Raw genomic sequence first — 17839 nt, forward strand, 5'->3', positions numbered from 1 at the left:
CGCCATTGCACACAAATAGACTGGGACAGTTTGCTCCAGGGTCCTCCCTGACTATCTAGCAGTGTCCTCTTTGGCTATCAAAGCACCATTGCAGCCAAACAGGAATGTGCCCCTCCCACACTCCCGCCACTTCACGTGATCCTGTTGCCTTTTTGAAGAAGGGAGGAGCACCTTGGAGTGGCTAAGATCAGGAAGGGAGGGATCTGGGCCCCTCATTTGCATACCCAATATTCACAGCAAGCTTTCCTCCTTGCCCCTCACTGTAACAGGCCTGCCACTGTTAGATAAGCAGCATTCACCAGCCTGCAGCCCTGGTCCTGTTAAAATGAAGACTCACTCTGGTGTTCCCGTAAACCTGCTCGTGATTTATTTCTCAGGTAGTGTGGGCTCCAACAGTACCGTAAATCTATTTGGGATTTTATCCTGAGTGGCTGGACAGAGCAGTTGTTTCCAGAGAAAGAGCAATACACACTCAGAGCTGTTAACACAAGAGCCCCAGACATGAGCAGCCGACGAAGACCAGCACCCAGTTGGCCTATGAGGTCCAGCACAAGCTGGCATCGGATGGTGACGGCCAGCAGCAGCAGTGGCCAGCAGCAGGCTGTGTCAACTGTTGTCATCCAGCATTACCCGGTGCCATGGGGTGACGTAGGACTGCTAGCAGAGTGGCACTTGGCTGGTTCACGAATTCCACCTAAGTTGATTGGCAGTACTATGGTTTTAATTTGCATTTCCCTGATAATCAGTGAGGATAAATTTTGTGTATGTGACAGTACTAGGGGATTGAACTGAGGGCAAATGCTGTACCACTGAGCTACATCACACCCTTTTTATTTATTTATTTGTTTTGCTTTTTGAGATAGGGTCTCGCTGTGTAGTTCAGTCTGGCCTCAAACTCACAGCGATCCTCCTGCCTCAGCCTCCTGAGTGCTGGGATTACAACCATGCGCCACCACACTCGGACCTTTTTATTTTTATTTTTTGAGATAAGGTCTCACTAAGTTGCCCAGATTGGCCCTGGACTTGTGAGCTTCCTGTCTCAGCCTCTGGAGTAGCTGGGATTACAGGTGTGTGCCATCACACTCTGCTAAAACATCTTTCATTAGTTTATTGGCCACTTGAGATTCTTCTACTGTAAATTACCTGGGCCTATTTTTCTGTCAAATTGTTTTTTATTTTCTCATTGATCTATAGTACGTTTTTTAAATTTTTTAATTTTTTTTTTGTATCGGGGATCAAACTTGGGACCTTGCGCTTTCAAGGCAGAAGGTGGAACCACTGAGGTAAATCCCTAGCCTGATTTATACAGTACTCTTTATGTTATAGTTAGTAATCTTTTTGTCAGTTATCTGTGCTACTGATATTTTCTTCCAGTGAGAGACTTGTCTTTTTTCTGTGTCTTATGGCATCTTTTCATAAAACAAGTTTTTAATTTTCACAACACATTTATCTATTATTTCTTTTTCTTTCTTTCTTTTTTTTTGGTACCAGAGATTGAACTCAGGTCCTTGCACTTGCGAGGCAGGCGGTGGAACTACTGAGCTAAATTTCCCAGCCCTTGTCTATTATTTCTAATTTGTGTTTCTTTTGGTGTGTTATTTAAAAAATACACAAAAATCACAAAGGGACTCATATACCTTTACTTCTAAAATATTTAAAATTTTGCTTATTGTACATGCGTTTTTTTTATTTTTGGTATTGGGGATTGAACCCCATGCCCTTACACTGAGATACATCCTCTGTTCTTCTATTTTATATTTTGAGACAAGGCCTTGCTAAATTGCTCATTTGCCAAGAGTGGGATGAATTTCAGATCTTCCTGTTACAGGATCCCAGAATGTTGAGATTACAGATGTGTGCTGCTTGGCCTGACTTGTATTTGCTTTTTTTTTTTTCCGCACTAATAGGGAAAAATCCCAGGGCCATTCTTTACTCTTTCATTGAGTTACATTCCCAGCTCTATTATTGTTTATTTTGAGACAGAATCTAGCTAAGTGGACCAAGGTGGCCTTGAATTTATGACCCTTCTGCCTCAGCCTTGTGAATCATTGGGATTACAAGCATGCACCATCTTGCTGCCATATTTCCCCTTTGCACTGAGCTGCATCTATGGCCCTTTTAAATTTCTTTTATTTTTGAGAAAGAGGTCTCTCTAAGTCACTACAATGCTCAGGCTGAGCTTGAATTCACATTCCTCCTGCCTCAGCCTCCTAGAATGCTGGAATTACAGGCATGAGCCATCATGCTCAGCTGTATTTCTTTTAAACCATAATAGTAGCATAGACAGCTAAGTTAGTTAGAAATATTATAGGCAGTCAGACAGGGCTAGGCCCTCCAGGAAATCAGGGCCAGGGATGTAGCTCAGTGGTGCCACACCTGCCTGGCAAGCGCAAGGTCTTGAGTTTGATACCTGGTACTGGAAAAAAAAAAGAGGAAATGAAGAACACATTACAATTGGAGGTGCATTCATTGAAGGGCAGGCCTCAAGATAAAGATGAAATGACTACACCTACATACTACCTCAAGGGATGAACAATAATGACTGTTATTCTAAATAGGCATTAGTCACTTTGGGTGAGCGACCAAGACCTCCTGACCTATCTCTTCCAGGAAAGGTCCTTGCTCTTTCCATGTACACTTGCTATATGACTTGCTTCCCCATTGGATCAATATTACCTAAGTGACCATGCTTGTAATCTAATTGGTTGATCACAGTTTTGTTCCACCTTGTACCCACCTCGTGATTTCATACCCATCTTGTGACTTTGCTCTATAAAGCCTCACCTGTAAGTGAAGTCTGAGGCAACCCACTTTCTGGGTGCCTTCCTGTCCTTCTCAGGCTGGAGGTGCCTATCCTTCAATAAATATTTCCCACTCCTAACCTTTGTTGTTCCTTAGGATTCATGCTTTGATTTGGGGAAACATGAACTCAGTGTATCAGACATCTAGCAGGTTGGAAGTTACATCTATTTCCCCTATATCATCCCTAGACCATTTTGGAGGGCCCACTGATTAATTGGAAAAAGATAAGAGTTTGCTTTTGTTTCATAGATTCTGGATTAGATAATCAAAAATTGTCATCCTTGATTGTCAATTGCTTATGCCTTGAATTTTTATGACTTGCTTCTCTTTTATGCATTGTCTTTTGTTAAAATGATGGTAAATTTAAGTTGAAAACATGGGAAAATTATGATGTTTCTTTGATGAGACATTTTATTCCTGTTTTGTACATGCTGTATTTGGACTTAGTTGCTGAACTTACTAGTGTTCACTGTCTGACCTCTTTGACTGTTGTGGTTTGTTATCTTAGGCAGCAACACTAGGGAAAAATAATGTTAGAATGTCCCCTAATGGACTTTGATATGAAATGCTATGAAATGGGTCTTTTAAAGAAATCTAGTTCATATTTAGGAAATATACATGCCTATTAATAAATCACGGGACTCCATCTGGCAGTTAAAAGGCAACAGGTTGGCAGCCATTTCCTTTTTTTTTTAGAATATTTGCCCTTTAATTTTCATTCAAAATCAGTTTCTTTAAATATTTTAGTTACAAGTTTTGCATGGTGAAGACAGAGGAGCAGATGCTGCAGGCACTCAGTACTGGCACTTCCCCCACCCCTTCCCCCAGCCTTGCCTCTTGGTTCAAGATTAAAAAGGCCACTGCACCAATGGCTCCATGTCAAGTGCCAGCAGTCTCAGGCCTAGATGCAGTAGACACAAAGCCATAAAGCCTAGCAGCTTTCATGACATGATGCTTATATTCAACCATGCTCTAAGGAATTCCAATTACTGCCCAGACCCAAAGTGCAGCACCTGAGATGACATCAGCCACTTCACCACCAGGCATTGACACCTTGGGTCCCCACCACATTCCATCCTCCCCTAGACCTGTGTCCTGCAGGGGAAGAGCCAAGGCCTCACTTCCTTGCAGGCCACATGGGGAGAAAGAGAATGACATCTAGGTCCACATGGTTAAACTAACTTGAACTTAGAAGCTCGAGTCAATCTGAGCTGATCACAGGATGCCTCCCCTCCCAGACTCTCAACATCACTGTGATCAGGCTCTTCCCCACTGCCATGATGTGCTAGCATCTGCTCTAAACATGAACAATGTAATGTACTAGAATGGCTCCTAGCAGCCCAGAAAGGGTTGGTGTGACCACAGTTACGTATGAGTATGCCAAAATGTCTTCCTGGTGTGAGCCATGGATATGAGTATGAGGGCAGGCCTGGGTTCTGCTTCCATTTGTGATTACAATATGACCTCCCAGGAACACTGCCCTTTCCTCTCACTAAGCACCCCACTCCAGCCCTAGTTCCCCTGGCCTGTGCTTCCTGGAAGAGGTAGAAGAGGCATCTTGAAGTCACTGACAACTGAAAATGATGGTGCCATTTAAGAAGCAAAGCAGCACCCCTTTTTTTGGTACCGGTGATCAAACTCAGGACCTTGGGACTTTCGAGGCAGGTGGCAGAACCACTGAGCTAAATCCCCAGCCAAAGCAGTACCTCTTTGCCTGTGTTCAATACCTCCACACAGGTGGCATCAAGTGAGAATGTGTATAACTAGGAAAGATGCTGCTCTGAGCTTGAGAGGCACATTACCCTCCCTAGACATCTCTAGAAAACACTTTCCGAAGATGGAAACTGTCACATGGTCCCCAGTGGTTTCCCTATGGCATACTGGCAATGGGGAGAAGCAAAATCATCGTTGCAGAGGGCTAATCAAAGAAAAGCAGGAAAATTAATGAGCATCCATTAAGGTTCTCTCTCTCAAGCCTAAGCAAATAAGATATTCGAAGGCAAGAGAGGATATAAGAGTGAAAGAACCTGGCAGGGATAACAAAAGAAGACCTATGATTGCTGGTTACATAATGCCCTGGCTTCCTGGCTTGAGGCCAATAGCATGTGCCTGCCTGTCATCAGGCTAACCTGGGACTCATGGGCGACAGGGAAAAGTCTGGTTTTCAGTTCCTGCATGATTGATTTGTAGGGTGTATGGCCTTATCCTAAAGGTCCAGGAGGAGGACTCTGGGATCCTCTACTGCTGCTTTGATTTTGCGGAGGAAAGTCACAGCCTCTCTGCCATCAATCAGCTGGTGATGATAGGTCATTGCCACAGACATTATAGGCTGCACCTCCACCTTGTCCCCCACAGCCACTGGCCTGTCAAAAATGACATGCACGCTGAGGATGGTGGACTGAGGGGGAGTTGGTGGTGGGTGTTTCAAAGAACAAGCCAAACTATTGCTAATAGTTTGTTTGGGTTTTTTTTTTGGTACCGGGGATCGAACTTGGGACCTTGTGCTTGTGCGGCAGGCAGTGGAACCACTGAGCTAAATCCCTGGCCCCTCCATTGCTAATAGTGAAAGTACTACCATCCATATTTTCTTTTCTTTTTTTTGGTACTGGGGATTGACCTTGCGCTTGCGAGGCAGGCGGCAGAACCACTGAGCTAAATCCCCGGCTCCCATCCACATTTTCAATGGTAAGTTCATTCTTTCAGGCCTTCTCTCCCAGTTCACTTATGGTTCATTCAATATCTGCACAATTCACAGTTTCCACTTTCCTGATAATGGGAACCACCAGACCGTGTAGAGTAGCCATTGCAACACTGATGTTAATGTAATCCCTATACACCACCTATTTGGTTGCATCATCAGTCACTGCATTTACAACAGGCTACTCCTGCAAGGCAAAGGCTGAGGCCTCCACAAATGCCAACATGAAGCCTAGTTTGAGGTTATGTTTTTTTAGGAAACCATCTTTGTGCCAAGCTCTCATTTCCTGGATGTTACTCATGTCAATCTCATTGAAAGTAGTCAGCATTGCACATGTATTCTGGGCCTCTTTTAGACACTGAGCAATTCACTGCCCCATCCTGTTTATTTTTTTCCAATATTCTGAACACAGACCTCTGCCAGCTCCTGGATCACTTAATGGAGCTGCAGCTATGGGTTTAACTCCAGTGGTTTTAACCAGTCTGCTAGAAGGAGGCTATGAGAGCAAGGACACTAGTGCCATCTGAGTAGGTATGGAGGCTGCAGGGGGAGGAGGAACTGCTGATACTGTAGGGGGCTGCAGTAGGTGCTTCAGCTGGCTTTGGCCTTAGAAGGAGCAGCACCAGTTTTGCTGAGTGTGAAGAGAGGAGTGCCTCCTTTGACTTTTCCTCCATCAGGTACCAAAAGAGCTTCAATCACACCATTTGCTGGTGATGGAACCTGCACAGATGTCTTATTCATTTCAATCTCACAGACCACTTCATCTTCTGCAACTGCGTCCCAAACGGCTTTCTCCCACCTGACATCTCTCTCTGTGATAGATTCAGCAAACGCTGGGATATTGACTATAATCACATCATCCTTGCACATAGCTGTGGTTCTGAAGTAGTGAACACTGAAGATACTACTGTTGTCAATGACAATCTTCCTGCTATTAGCGTAACTTGGTCCCTGACATAAGGAGACCCCAGGCAGGAATGTCTCCCTAGAGGGCAGTTCCCCTTCTGGAAGGCAGCGAGCAAATGGCTGAACACCTAGGGCAACCTGTTCTGCCTCAGTTTCCTTTCTGGTCTGATCTTTTGCTGGTGAGGAGGCAATCTGAATTCTTGAGATTCCCCATTCTTGCCTTTCCAGGTTGAGGGTGATGACTCATGAGCAAGTTGTCTCCATAACTCACTGTGAGCATGAGAAGAAAAGACTTCCTTTTTTTCCCCCAGTACAGGGATCAAACTCAGGACCTTGGGCTTTCAAGGCAGGCTTGGTGCCACTGAGCTAAATCCCCAGCCTGAGACTTCCTTTTTCTGATCTTATTTCTGATCTTTCTCTGCTACTTTGCATGTTCCTTTTTTGTTTTTTGAGGCATGTAAGATTAGAGACAAAGAAACCCTGAAGTGTTCCAACCTTCTTCTCCTAAGAACCTTTAAGTTGAGCCCATAGAAATGAGCCTTTGTTAACATCAAAGACAGGGAGGTCATCTTAGATGAAGATAGCGCAGGCTTTTTTTTTTTTGTATCACGGATCGAACTCAGGACCTTGTGCTTGCAAGGCAGGCCACTGAACTAAATCCACAGGCCTAGCTCAGGCTTTTACCTGTCCCTTATAGAACTCTAATAAACAGTGATTACTCTGCCAGCTAGTTAAATGCTCTCAGAGCTTCTGCCACTCTTCAAGCAGAGGACAGGTTTCTCCAACACCTTTTGGCCAATCCCCACTGAAGTTAATGGAATGTTGACCAGACAGGCAGCTGGGTTCCTTTCTGGAGACAAATCTCTGGTTACATAGAACCAGTGAAAGCTGAGAGGACAACTGAGGCACCATGACCAGGACAACTCTCTGGCAGATAACCAAAGGTTCCTCAGTGAAAGCTGGGTCCTGACAGCCCAACTGCATAACCAGCAGAAAAATCTTCACTTATCCATCATCCCTACCTGCACTCTTCAGTGAGGTGAAAGGTAACTCAGTGATCTTCTGGTATCCTCTGTTCCAGAGTGATCAGACTCAACACTGTTAGAGCCCTCTCTTAAGCCTCCATTAAGAGTTAAGCTACAAATTTGGACTTTTCTCTCTGCTAGTAAGTTAGAAAACCCCCCTATGTTTTTCTCCAACTCACTGAGAGTTAACTTTAAACTCCTTGATTAGCTAAACCACCTTGTAGCTAATCTACCTCTCCTTCCAAGAAGTCAGGCTGAGGCATCTTGCAACAACTGTTTGCCTTTCGTGGAGGAGAACAGCTATCAGCTAGCTATTTACACTTGTGCCTTGTATATACCGAATAGAATAAAAAAGGGATTTTAGTCAGCCTTTCTCTTCTTTCATGTGCATGTAGGAAACTGATAAATGTGCCTTTACTAAAATGTGAATTGTGGTTGCTAGGGGATGGATATAAGTTTAACCTGTGAGCTTCAGAGACAGAAATTTAGGATGGATTCTGAATAAAAGTTAGCCTTGTCTTGCTGCTAACGAAAATTGCTTAGGTGATTATACAGATAACTTGACTCTATCTGTCTCTAGAGATGATTTCTTTTGCAGGCTGGGAGGCGTGCTCCAATCACTATCAATTTGTCCTCACTCTCTTTCAAACAATTGGAAAGCAGTGGTTTAGATCTCTTGATTATTGGTTTTGTTAGCAATGCTTCCTTCTTTAAACAAAACTGTTATAGCTGGAATCAATTATACCTTGCACTTTTAAAAAAACCTGCTAGAATTAGGAGTATGAGCTTCCAAGAAAGATAAGAGCATGAGTTGGTAAGGATGGATAGTCCAACCCAACCTGTCTTCCAGTCCCTCTCCAGATAGCAACCACCTGCTCAGGAGCAGGTCACCTCAGGGGGAGGTTTTGAGGATAAAAAAATCAAGTAGAAATTAAAGGAATGCCAATTCTTTCTCTTGTATTTCAGATGGGAAACTCAACATCAAACTCTCTTACTACTTTGGAATGTAGTCTTAAGTATTGGAAAATGTTCAACTCTCATATATTCAGAAAGAGAGGTTTAGTATTTTCTGCACCCATGCATGGCCTGTCTACCCTGTAGAGCCAAAATGGAATGCAGAGGGAAGTACTGATTGTGATGCTATTTCCAATTAGAATAAAACTCAGGACCTTGCGCTTTCGAGGCAGCCGCCAGAACCACTGAGCTAAATCCCTGGCCCTAGAATCAAAATGTAAGAAAGAGGAAAAATGCTCAGAATTACCCTATGTTCAGACTTTTTTCACATTAAGAGTGAATTCCTATTTGTGTTCAAAGTGTAAATGTAAGCCACAGGAAAACCAGTCACCTCTGGACACAAAGGAACAGTTAGATGTATCTACTATCACTGAGCCTGAGGCTACTCTTCCTCATCCTTTGGACCCTGACCCTTTGGACCCTGATGACAAGGTTTCCAAGGCAACTTTAATCAAAGCCACAACCACTATTATTGAGCCTGAAGTTTCCCCTGTGCAGGAAACCAGCCTGCTAGGAATGCCAAACTGAAGGGGGCTAATGGAGATCAAAGACAAGACACAGAGATAATTTTGAGTTTGGGAGGGGGCTCGGTACCTTGTGCTTGCGAGGCAGGCAACAGAACCACTGAGCTAAATCCCCTGCCCTACAGAGATAATTTTGAAAGAGAAGCCAGGGGGCTCTTGCCTCTAGTAGACAAAGACCCCTAAGCATCTGGCTCATCTTGCTTTTATTCAACTTAGGCAAGGGGCTAAGCAATTAGGTTAATGGAAAATTCATTTGTTTCTCATTATTTGCAAAGTGTAACAAGGTAAGTATTTCTTTAAACTAGATCTCAGCTTTCGCTGATTTCTTCTGTGGAATGTGTAATGTGCCAGCATGCCATCATCTTGCTAAAGGAGGATCAGCTTGCTATTCGCTCCTTCATGTCCACAGGGAAGTCAACTGGGGCTCAATCCTTATGTCTAATTTCCCACACCTCTTCAGGTCCTAAGGATAAGACTTCTAAGCCAGCTCTAACTGAAGCCTCTACAGGGCTATATCCATTCTTAGCTGAATTTGTTCAAACTCCTCAAGGACAATATCCCTTACAGGAGGTAAATGGTGAATTCAGCCATACCCATGTCCATGTATCCTTTTCTCTCAGTGGCCTTAAACAGATCAAACAAGATCTAGGAAAACTTTCAAACAACCCTGATAAGTACATTGAGGTCTTTAGAGGACTTACTCAGAACTATGAACTAGACTGGAAAGGTGCAATGCTACTCTTAAATCAAACATTGACTTCTAATGAGAGACAAGCAGCAATACAAGCTGTTATTACATTTAGAGGTGAATATCATATTGTTAATTTTAGAAGGCCAGAAGACAGGCAGTCAGAAGAGCAGCTGGTTCCTACTGGAGCCCAAGCAGTCCCTACACAAGATCCCTGCTAGCCTACCAACCAGATGGGAGACTGGAATAGGAGACATCTTCAGACATGTATTCTTAAAGGACTAAGAAGGATGAGAACTAAGCATTTTAATTATTTTAAATTGTCAACCATTCATCAGGAGAAAGATGTGAACCTCTCTGCCTTCTTAGATTGTTTATAAGAGACACTGATGAAGCATACATCCCTAGCTCCTGATTCAATAGGACAGATTATTCTTAAAGACAAGCTTATTACCCAGTCAGCCTCAGATAGAAGAAAAAAGCTACAAAAGATGGCTTTTGGTCCACATAGCTCACTTGATACTTTAGTGAGAATTGCCTCCTCAGTATTTTAACATCAAGACCAAGAGGAAGCCAAGGAAAGAAAACAAAGAGACCAAGAGAAAGTGGGTGCCTTGGTTGTGGCCTTAAAAGGAACAGACCCTAAGTTTGACTCTTGGGGCTCCAAAAAGACCTTGATGACTAAACTCACCTGCTATTGCTGTGGAGAGCCAGGCCACCTTGGGAGGGACTGTTATAATAACTGTTACAATAAGAGGCCCCTTGAGCCATGTTGTTTGCAAAGGTGACCACTGGAAGTTGGACTGCCCCCTGAGGTGAAGGCCCGAAGAATCAGACCCATCTTACCAGCTGGTCCACCAAGATTGAAGAGTTCTGGGGCACTCTGTGCCTTCTCCCTCTGGCCAGGCTGTCATCTCCACAGAGGAGCCCCAGGTAATCATGACTACAGAGAGAAAAGAAACCAGCCTATTGCGGGACACTGGCACGTGCCTCTCAGTCCTTTTCAACCCTAGTCTTCCTTCCAGCTGTCATACTTCAGTGAAAGGAGTCACTGAGGAGGGGGTAACTTGCTATTTCTCACAACTCTTAGGTTATAACTGGGATGGCTTTCTTTTTACACATTTCTTTTTAATTATACCTGAAAGTCCAGTTCCTCTCCTAGGGAGAGATATTTTATCCTGTTTAAATACTGTAATCTATGTGCACCCAGGTCAAGTACACTGTCTCCCCCTTGTAGTGACAGAAATAAATCCTGAAGTATGGGGAACTAAAGGTAAAATAGGCAAAGCAGTCAGAGCTTTTCCCATACAAATACATCTCAAAGATCCTATTTTTCCTCACTGGAGACAATACTCTCTAAGTTAAAAGAGGACTTGTTGGGGTCGGGGATTTAGCTCAGTGGTTTTGCCGCCCCGAGTTCAAACCCTGGTACCAAGAAAAAAAAAAGAAAAAGAAGACTATTGTCTATGATCAACAACTTAAGGGCACAAAATTTACTTAAAGTCTGTAATAGCCCTTGCAATACTCTGATCTTGGGAGTTCAAAAACCAAATGGAGTGTGGAGGTTGGTATAGGACCTTAGATTGGTAAATGAGGCAGTAGTGCCAGTTAACCTGGTTGTACCTAACCTGCACACTCTCCTCAGATTCAGGAAGATGCCAGTTGGTTTTCAGTGTCAGATTTAAAAGATGCCTTCTTTGTATTCCCTTACATACAGATTCTCAGTTCCTTTTTGTCTTTGAAAATTCTCACAACCAGGCCTTTCAACTGACATGGATTTTCATCAACATAAGATTGAAACGGTGTCCTGTTGGTAGGCTCAATACTGGGGCATTTAGAAGCGCTTGTTTAACCTTCTGAAATGAACTTTGGGAATCAGGTACCCATGTTAAAATATGGGTATCTGCCTTTTGGGCTTCCTTTATAAGCTGATAGAGGGGTTGTGTGACCTCACCATGCCCTGCAATCCAAAGGTGACAAAAACCTGTAATTCCTAGGAATCCCCTTAGCTGTTTTAGAGTTTTTGGTTTGGGGAGGAAAGTGTTGGTTTAATTCTCTCTTCCCCCAGCCTTCAGGTTCCCTTAGATATGATAAGGCCCAAGTATTTTACCTCAAGGGTTCAGAGTTATGCCTTAGACCTAGAGACCTTATAGCCTCTCTCTGCTAGAAAATTCAGCAGAGCATGGGTGCCTTGGCTAGAGAGCTCTTCTGAGGGGGAACATAACAGTATATCATCTACATATTGCAAGACCATGACTTGAGAAAATTCAAAACATGCCAAGTCTTAAGAAATCACTTGTCCAAAAGGATGAGGACTGTCTCTGAATCCCTATGCAAGATCAAGGACCTGCTCAATAGCCTGTAGAGTATCTGAGTCAGGAATTAGACATTGTAGCAAAGGGATGGCCTGCATGCCTTAGAGCTATTGCTGTAGTAGTGCTCTTAGTACTGGAGGCATCCAAGCTGGCTTTAGGCAACAATCTCGTTGTGTATACACCTCACAGCGTGGCAGGATTTCTTTCTTCCAAAGGGAGCCTATGGCTATCAGACAACCGACTTCTTAAATATCAGGCTGTACTCCTAGAAGTTCGAGCCATTCAAATAAAGACATATTCTTCCTTAAACTCTGCCACCTTTCTACCAGAAAAGGAGGAAATTGAGGCTGAAAGACATGTTGGTGAACAGGTAATTCTCCGTACATACAAAAGCAGAGAAGACTCGGGCTGGGGATTTAGCTCAGTGGTGCTGCCGCCTGCCTGTCAAGTGCAAGGTCTTGAGTTTGATCTTTGGTACAAAAAAAAAAAAACAGTAGAGAAGACTTATTAGACACATACCTCACTGAGCAAGATTTGGTTCTCGTCTGTGATGGCAGTTCCTTCATGGAGAATGGGACAAGAAAGGCAGGGTAGGTAGTAGTGACTTTACCTCAGACACTTGAAAGTTCCCCACTTGCTCCTGGGACTAATGCTCAGCTAGCAGAACTCAGAGCTCTGACCAGGGCTTTAAAACTAAGTAAAGGACAAAAAGTCAATATTTATACTGATTCAAAGTATGCTTTCCTAGTATTACATGCCCACACAGCAATGTGGAAATAAATAAATTATCTGACAGCCAATGGATCTCTCATAAAGTATCATAAGGAGATAGATGAACTTTTATCATCTGTCTATATGCCCTCCAAAGTGGCAATTATTCACTGTAGAGGACAACAAAAAGGAGCTGACAAAATATCTCAAGGTAATCAACTGGGTGATGCAGCTGCAAAAGAAGCTGCTCAAGCTTCCCCCCTTCAAGCCTCCCTGATCTGGGAAGGGTCTCTCGACCATACTTGGTCCAAATATTCTCAGCCAGAAATTGAGAGGTCTTTCTCCCATGGGTGTCAGTTACTTCCATCAGGATGTTTACAGTCAGATGATGGTAAATTGTTTCTTCCTGGTGCTAGTCAATGGAAAATTATTAAGTCTTTACATCAAATCTTTCATTTTGAGAGAGAGAAGACCCACTAGATGGCCTCAAAGTTATTCATAGGAAAGAGACTTTCTCAAACAGTACAATAGATAGTTAAGAGATATGACCTCTTCCAAAAGAACAATCTTCTTAACCAGGCCATAGCCCCTCCAGATATACAGAGACATGGTAAATATCCTGGAGATGATTGGCCCCTCAATTTTACTCATATGCCAAAGAGTAAGGGACTCCAATACTTGTTGGTCTGGGTAGATACTTTCACAAACTGGGTTGAGGCCTTTCCTTGTAGAACGGAGAAGGCCCAAGAGATGATAAAGGTTTTGTCTTAGAAATCATCCTTAGATTTGGACTTCATAAGAGCTTACAGGGTGATAATGGGCTTTCTTTTAAGACAACAGTCACACAGGTGTCTTTCAGGAACTGGGCATTCTCTATTACATTCTCTGTGCATGGAGGCCACACTCATCAGGAAAGGTAGAGAAAATGAATGAGACTCTAAAGAGCTATCTTCTCAAGATGGCCTAGGAAACCCAGCTGCAGTGGCCTCACTTCCTACCTTTAGCACTTATCAAAGTAAGAAATACATCTCAAATTCTAGACCTTAGTCCATCTGAAATGGTTTTTGGATGCCCTTTTCTCACTAATGATTTTCTCTTTGTCTTACTAAAAGATGCCACCTCACTGGCTAAATTCCAACAGACTCTTCAATAGCTAATGGAAGCTCAGCCTAAAGAGAAGGGAAACTCCATACTCTACTCCAGAGATTTAGTACCGGTAAAGTCTCTTCCCATATCATCTTCTTCCCCAGGAATAACTTGGGAAGGACCATACACCTTGATCCTGTCCACTCCATCAGCTCTCAAGGTAGCAGGCCTGGACTCCTGCATGCACCACATCTGACTGAAGCCCTAGGAACCAGAAACTGTTGCTGAGTGTGAGCCAACATCCAAATACTCCCATGAACACATAGAAGACTTAAAATTCTTATTCAAAAAGAAAGCAAACCCTACAGATAAGTAATCTAAGATGTTACTCTTAGCCCTTTTACTAATCATTTTATTCCTTAAAGGAGAGTGCAGTTCCTGTCTAGTGTGGGCACAGGAATATGCAAAGTCTTTGCAACAAACATCTTGCTGGATATGTTGCCTGCTCCCCTTGTCAAGTACATCAGGACTTCCTTGGTGGGTATCGCCACTTCAAGGGGTATTTGGATTAAGCTACAAGACTATATTGATGAGACACAAAAGAGTTCACTGGTTCATAGTTTAGCCCACCGTCTAACTGAGTGACCTGTAAACTACACCTTTAATAATCCTGGACATTAACAAATTTTTTCTAACAATGCTACTGAAGTCTCTCTACAGATTAGTAAAACTATTAAGTAAGAGTAAGGGTCCTATCATAAGGGCCAACAACCATAGATATTAAGGTGGTTACTTTCAGATATGGGATTATATATAGTTAAACCCCACTTTAGGATAACTTAGTAGAAAGGTCCCCTTATGTTGGGAACAAAGAAATCACTCCTATCCTCTTTAGCCTAACTCTACTAAATACATGGGATGGATACCCTACAGGGAAAGGGAAAGGGAAAGGGAACGGGAACGGGAACAGGAACGGGAACGGGAACGGGAAAGGGAAAGGAGATGTTACCAGAGAGCCCTGAAGTGTTCCTGGTCTCCTGCAAGCCATGACAGTGTTCATAGAAAAGTGGGAAACAGAAAAAACACACAGAGACTTGAGGGAATCTGAGTCTTGGGCTGACCTAAACTGCTCTGGGCAGCAAAGACAAAAGACTCCCAGGACATCCAGTATTTATTTATTATAAGTGTGGGAAGCGGGGAGGAGCTGGGCAGGCCTTGGAACACCTGCTGATAATAAGTATCAAGTGGGCAGGACTGTAGAATGAGGGCACAAGCATATCTTTGCTGAAGAGAACAAACGGTTAATTCAGAGGGGAGGAATTTAGTTGGAGTCAGTTGTCCTTGACTGGCAGTGAACCCAACCAAGCTCTGCTACTTCCAATGTAACACAGCTGAATTATGGAGGGGCAAGAAGCTTATGCCACTATAGCCTAATACTGGGCAGAGGTGTCTTCTACAACACCCCTCAAGCAGTATATATATACCATGACTTTATAGGCCAAAGACTGATTTGCAACAGACTGGTTTAATCACCCTGGAATTATATGGGAACTCCCAATGGCACTCACTGGTCCTGTGGAATGAATTTGTGGCCCTGGCTACCACCTGGATGGATAGGGAGATGCACACTGGAATTTGTGTGGTTATAAGGCAGGAGTGTCAAAACATATACAAACCTACACCTATACCCCACCTACAACATTGATGGTCTAGAAGTGTGTTTCACTGGTATGATTATTTGGCTTTTATTTTTATCTCTTCCTTAGGATTAGAGCGCATCATGTAATACACCGAGGCCTTAACTAACTATATTCAACGTGCCTTAAACGACACCATGACTGGTCTCTCTCTCCTGACAGAGTAAAATTAATGAGGCAAGCCACTCTCCAAAATCAGATGGCATTAGACATCCTAACAGCTGCACAAGGGGGTACTTGTGCAATTATAAAAGCTGAATGTTGTACATACATTACTGATCCTTCTGCTATTATCTCAATGACTGTTCAAGACATTAAACAATAGGTTAATGCTATGTCAGATTCTGAAATCCCCTGGACCTTCTTATCCTCTTTGTGGGAGGGTGTTATTGGCTCTTTCTGTTGGAAACTTTTGTTAATTATATTCACAATAATCTTGTTGATCTTATTATTTGGCCCATGAATACTTGTCTCTTTGGCCTTGTCTCTTCTAGACTTACAGCTATACACCTGCTCAAGAAGAGAACACTTGGCATCTATTGCGGGTCTTTAGATAGACCCTCTGTAGAGTGTCTCTGACTGCTGATCACAACTATGACCCCTTTCAGCTGGAAGTATCCAGAAAGGTCTTTGCCCTTTGCCCTTCTTGGCAGTTAGGGGTACCTTTTCAGAGGGGGGAATATTACAGGCAGCTAAGTTAGTTAGAAATATTACAGGCAGTCAGGACTAGGCCCTTGAAGAAATCAGTGCAGAAGATAAGAACACATTACAACTGTGACTTGAGGTGCATTCATTGAAGGCCAGGCCTCAAGATAAAGATGAAATGACTACACCTACATACTACCTCAAGGGATGAACAATAATGATTGATAGTCTAAATAGGCATCATTCACCTTAGGTGGGGGACCAAGACCTCCTGACCCATCCCTTCCAGGAAAGGTGCTTGTTCTTTCCATGTACACTTGCTATGTGACTTGCTTCCCCATTGGATCAATATTACCTAAGTGACTATGCTTGTAATCTAATTGGTTGATCATAATTTTGTCCCACCTTGTACCCACCTCATGGTTTCATAGTCACCTTGTGATTTTGCTCTATAAAGCCACCCTGTAAATGAAGTCCAGGGCAGCCCACTTTCTGGGTGCCTTCCTGTCCTTCTCAGGCAGGAGCTGTCTATCCCTCAATAAATATTTCCCACTCTTTTTTTTTTTGGGTACTGGGGATCGAACTCGGGTCCTTCTGCTTGTGAGGCAGGCAGTGAAACCACTGAGCTAAATCCCCGGCAATATTTCCCACTCTTAATCTCTGTTGTTCCTTAGAATTCACTCTTTGATTTTGGGAACATGAACTTGGCGTATCAGACATCTAGCAGGTTGGGAGTTACATCTATTTCCCCTATATCATCTCTAGATCAATAATACCTCTGAAAAGATATACAGGAAAGAGATTAATACCAGCTGCCTGCAGGGAGTAGAACAGGCTGACAGGAGATCAGAATGAGAGGAAGAACTTTTACTGTGTATCTTCTGTTGAACCATCTGAATAAAATATTTGTTCAAAAATAAGTAAATAGGCTGGGGTTGTATGTAGCACAGTAGTAGAGCACTTGGTTAGCATGTGAGAGGCCATAGGAGTCCATCTTTGGCACTGAAAAAGAGAGACTGAAGAGAAACAGAGAGAGAGAGGGAGAGAGAGAGAGAAATGTAAATTTGAATGATATATTTATTTTATTTAACTCAATATATAGCATCAATGTAAAAATAGTTGAGATAGGGTATATTCCATTTTTTGTTTGCTTGTTTGTTTTTTAAGACAGGGTCTTAGTTGTAGTTCAGGCTGGCCTTGAAGTCACTATGTAGCCCAGGCTCCCTCAAACTCACAGTGATCCTTCTGCCTCAGCCTCCAGAGTGCTGGGATTACAGGCATGTGCCACCTCGCCCAGTCTCCATTTCTTTTTCATATAGAGTATTCAAAATCTGATGTTCACTTTACACTTCCAGTCTGTGCTCTGTAGCCACACAAGGCTCCTGTGACTGTGGTGGACCATGCAGCTATGGAGGCAGCCATTGCAGACTGTCCCACATTGTATTGGAATGATCCACTCTCCCACCATCCTTGGTTATGTGCCAGTAAGTTCCTGGAGGGTGGGCTCTGAGTCTCATCCATGTCCCATTTCTCCTCCTGTGAGTACCTAGTACTCAGAGTGAAGAGGTGCTGCACAAGTTTTAGTCCAAAGGAACTGCACTCTGACTGACACTCTTCTTCCCATAAAGCTGAACTTTGCTCCCTGTAAAGTTCTACCCAGGCACCCTAATTCTGCTCCCCATGGGAAAACTTTTAGTTTCCCCCAAATTTCCTCTCTTTTGAGCTCAA

The 17839-nt window shown here is 43.2% G+C and overlaps 1 pseudogene; it reads right to left on the reverse strand.

The window, feature by feature from the left end:
* Positions 1-130: 130 nt before the first annotated feature.
* LOC147823854 (dihydrolipoyllysine-residue succinyltransferase component of 2-oxoglutarate dehydrogenase complex, mitochondrial pseudogene) lies at positions 131-9572 on the reverse strand (annotated as a pseudogene).
* Positions 9573-17839: the final 8267 nt, after the last annotated feature.

The sequence above is a fragment of the Heterocephalus glaber genome, unplaced genomic scaffold, assembly GCF_053883595.1.
Source record: "Heterocephalus glaber isolate CG9 unplaced genomic scaffold, H.glaber_assembly_v1.0 deba00001564, whole genome shotgun sequence".
NCBI lineage: Eukaryota > Metazoa > Chordata > Mammalia > Rodentia > Bathyergidae > Heterocephalus > Heterocephalus glaber.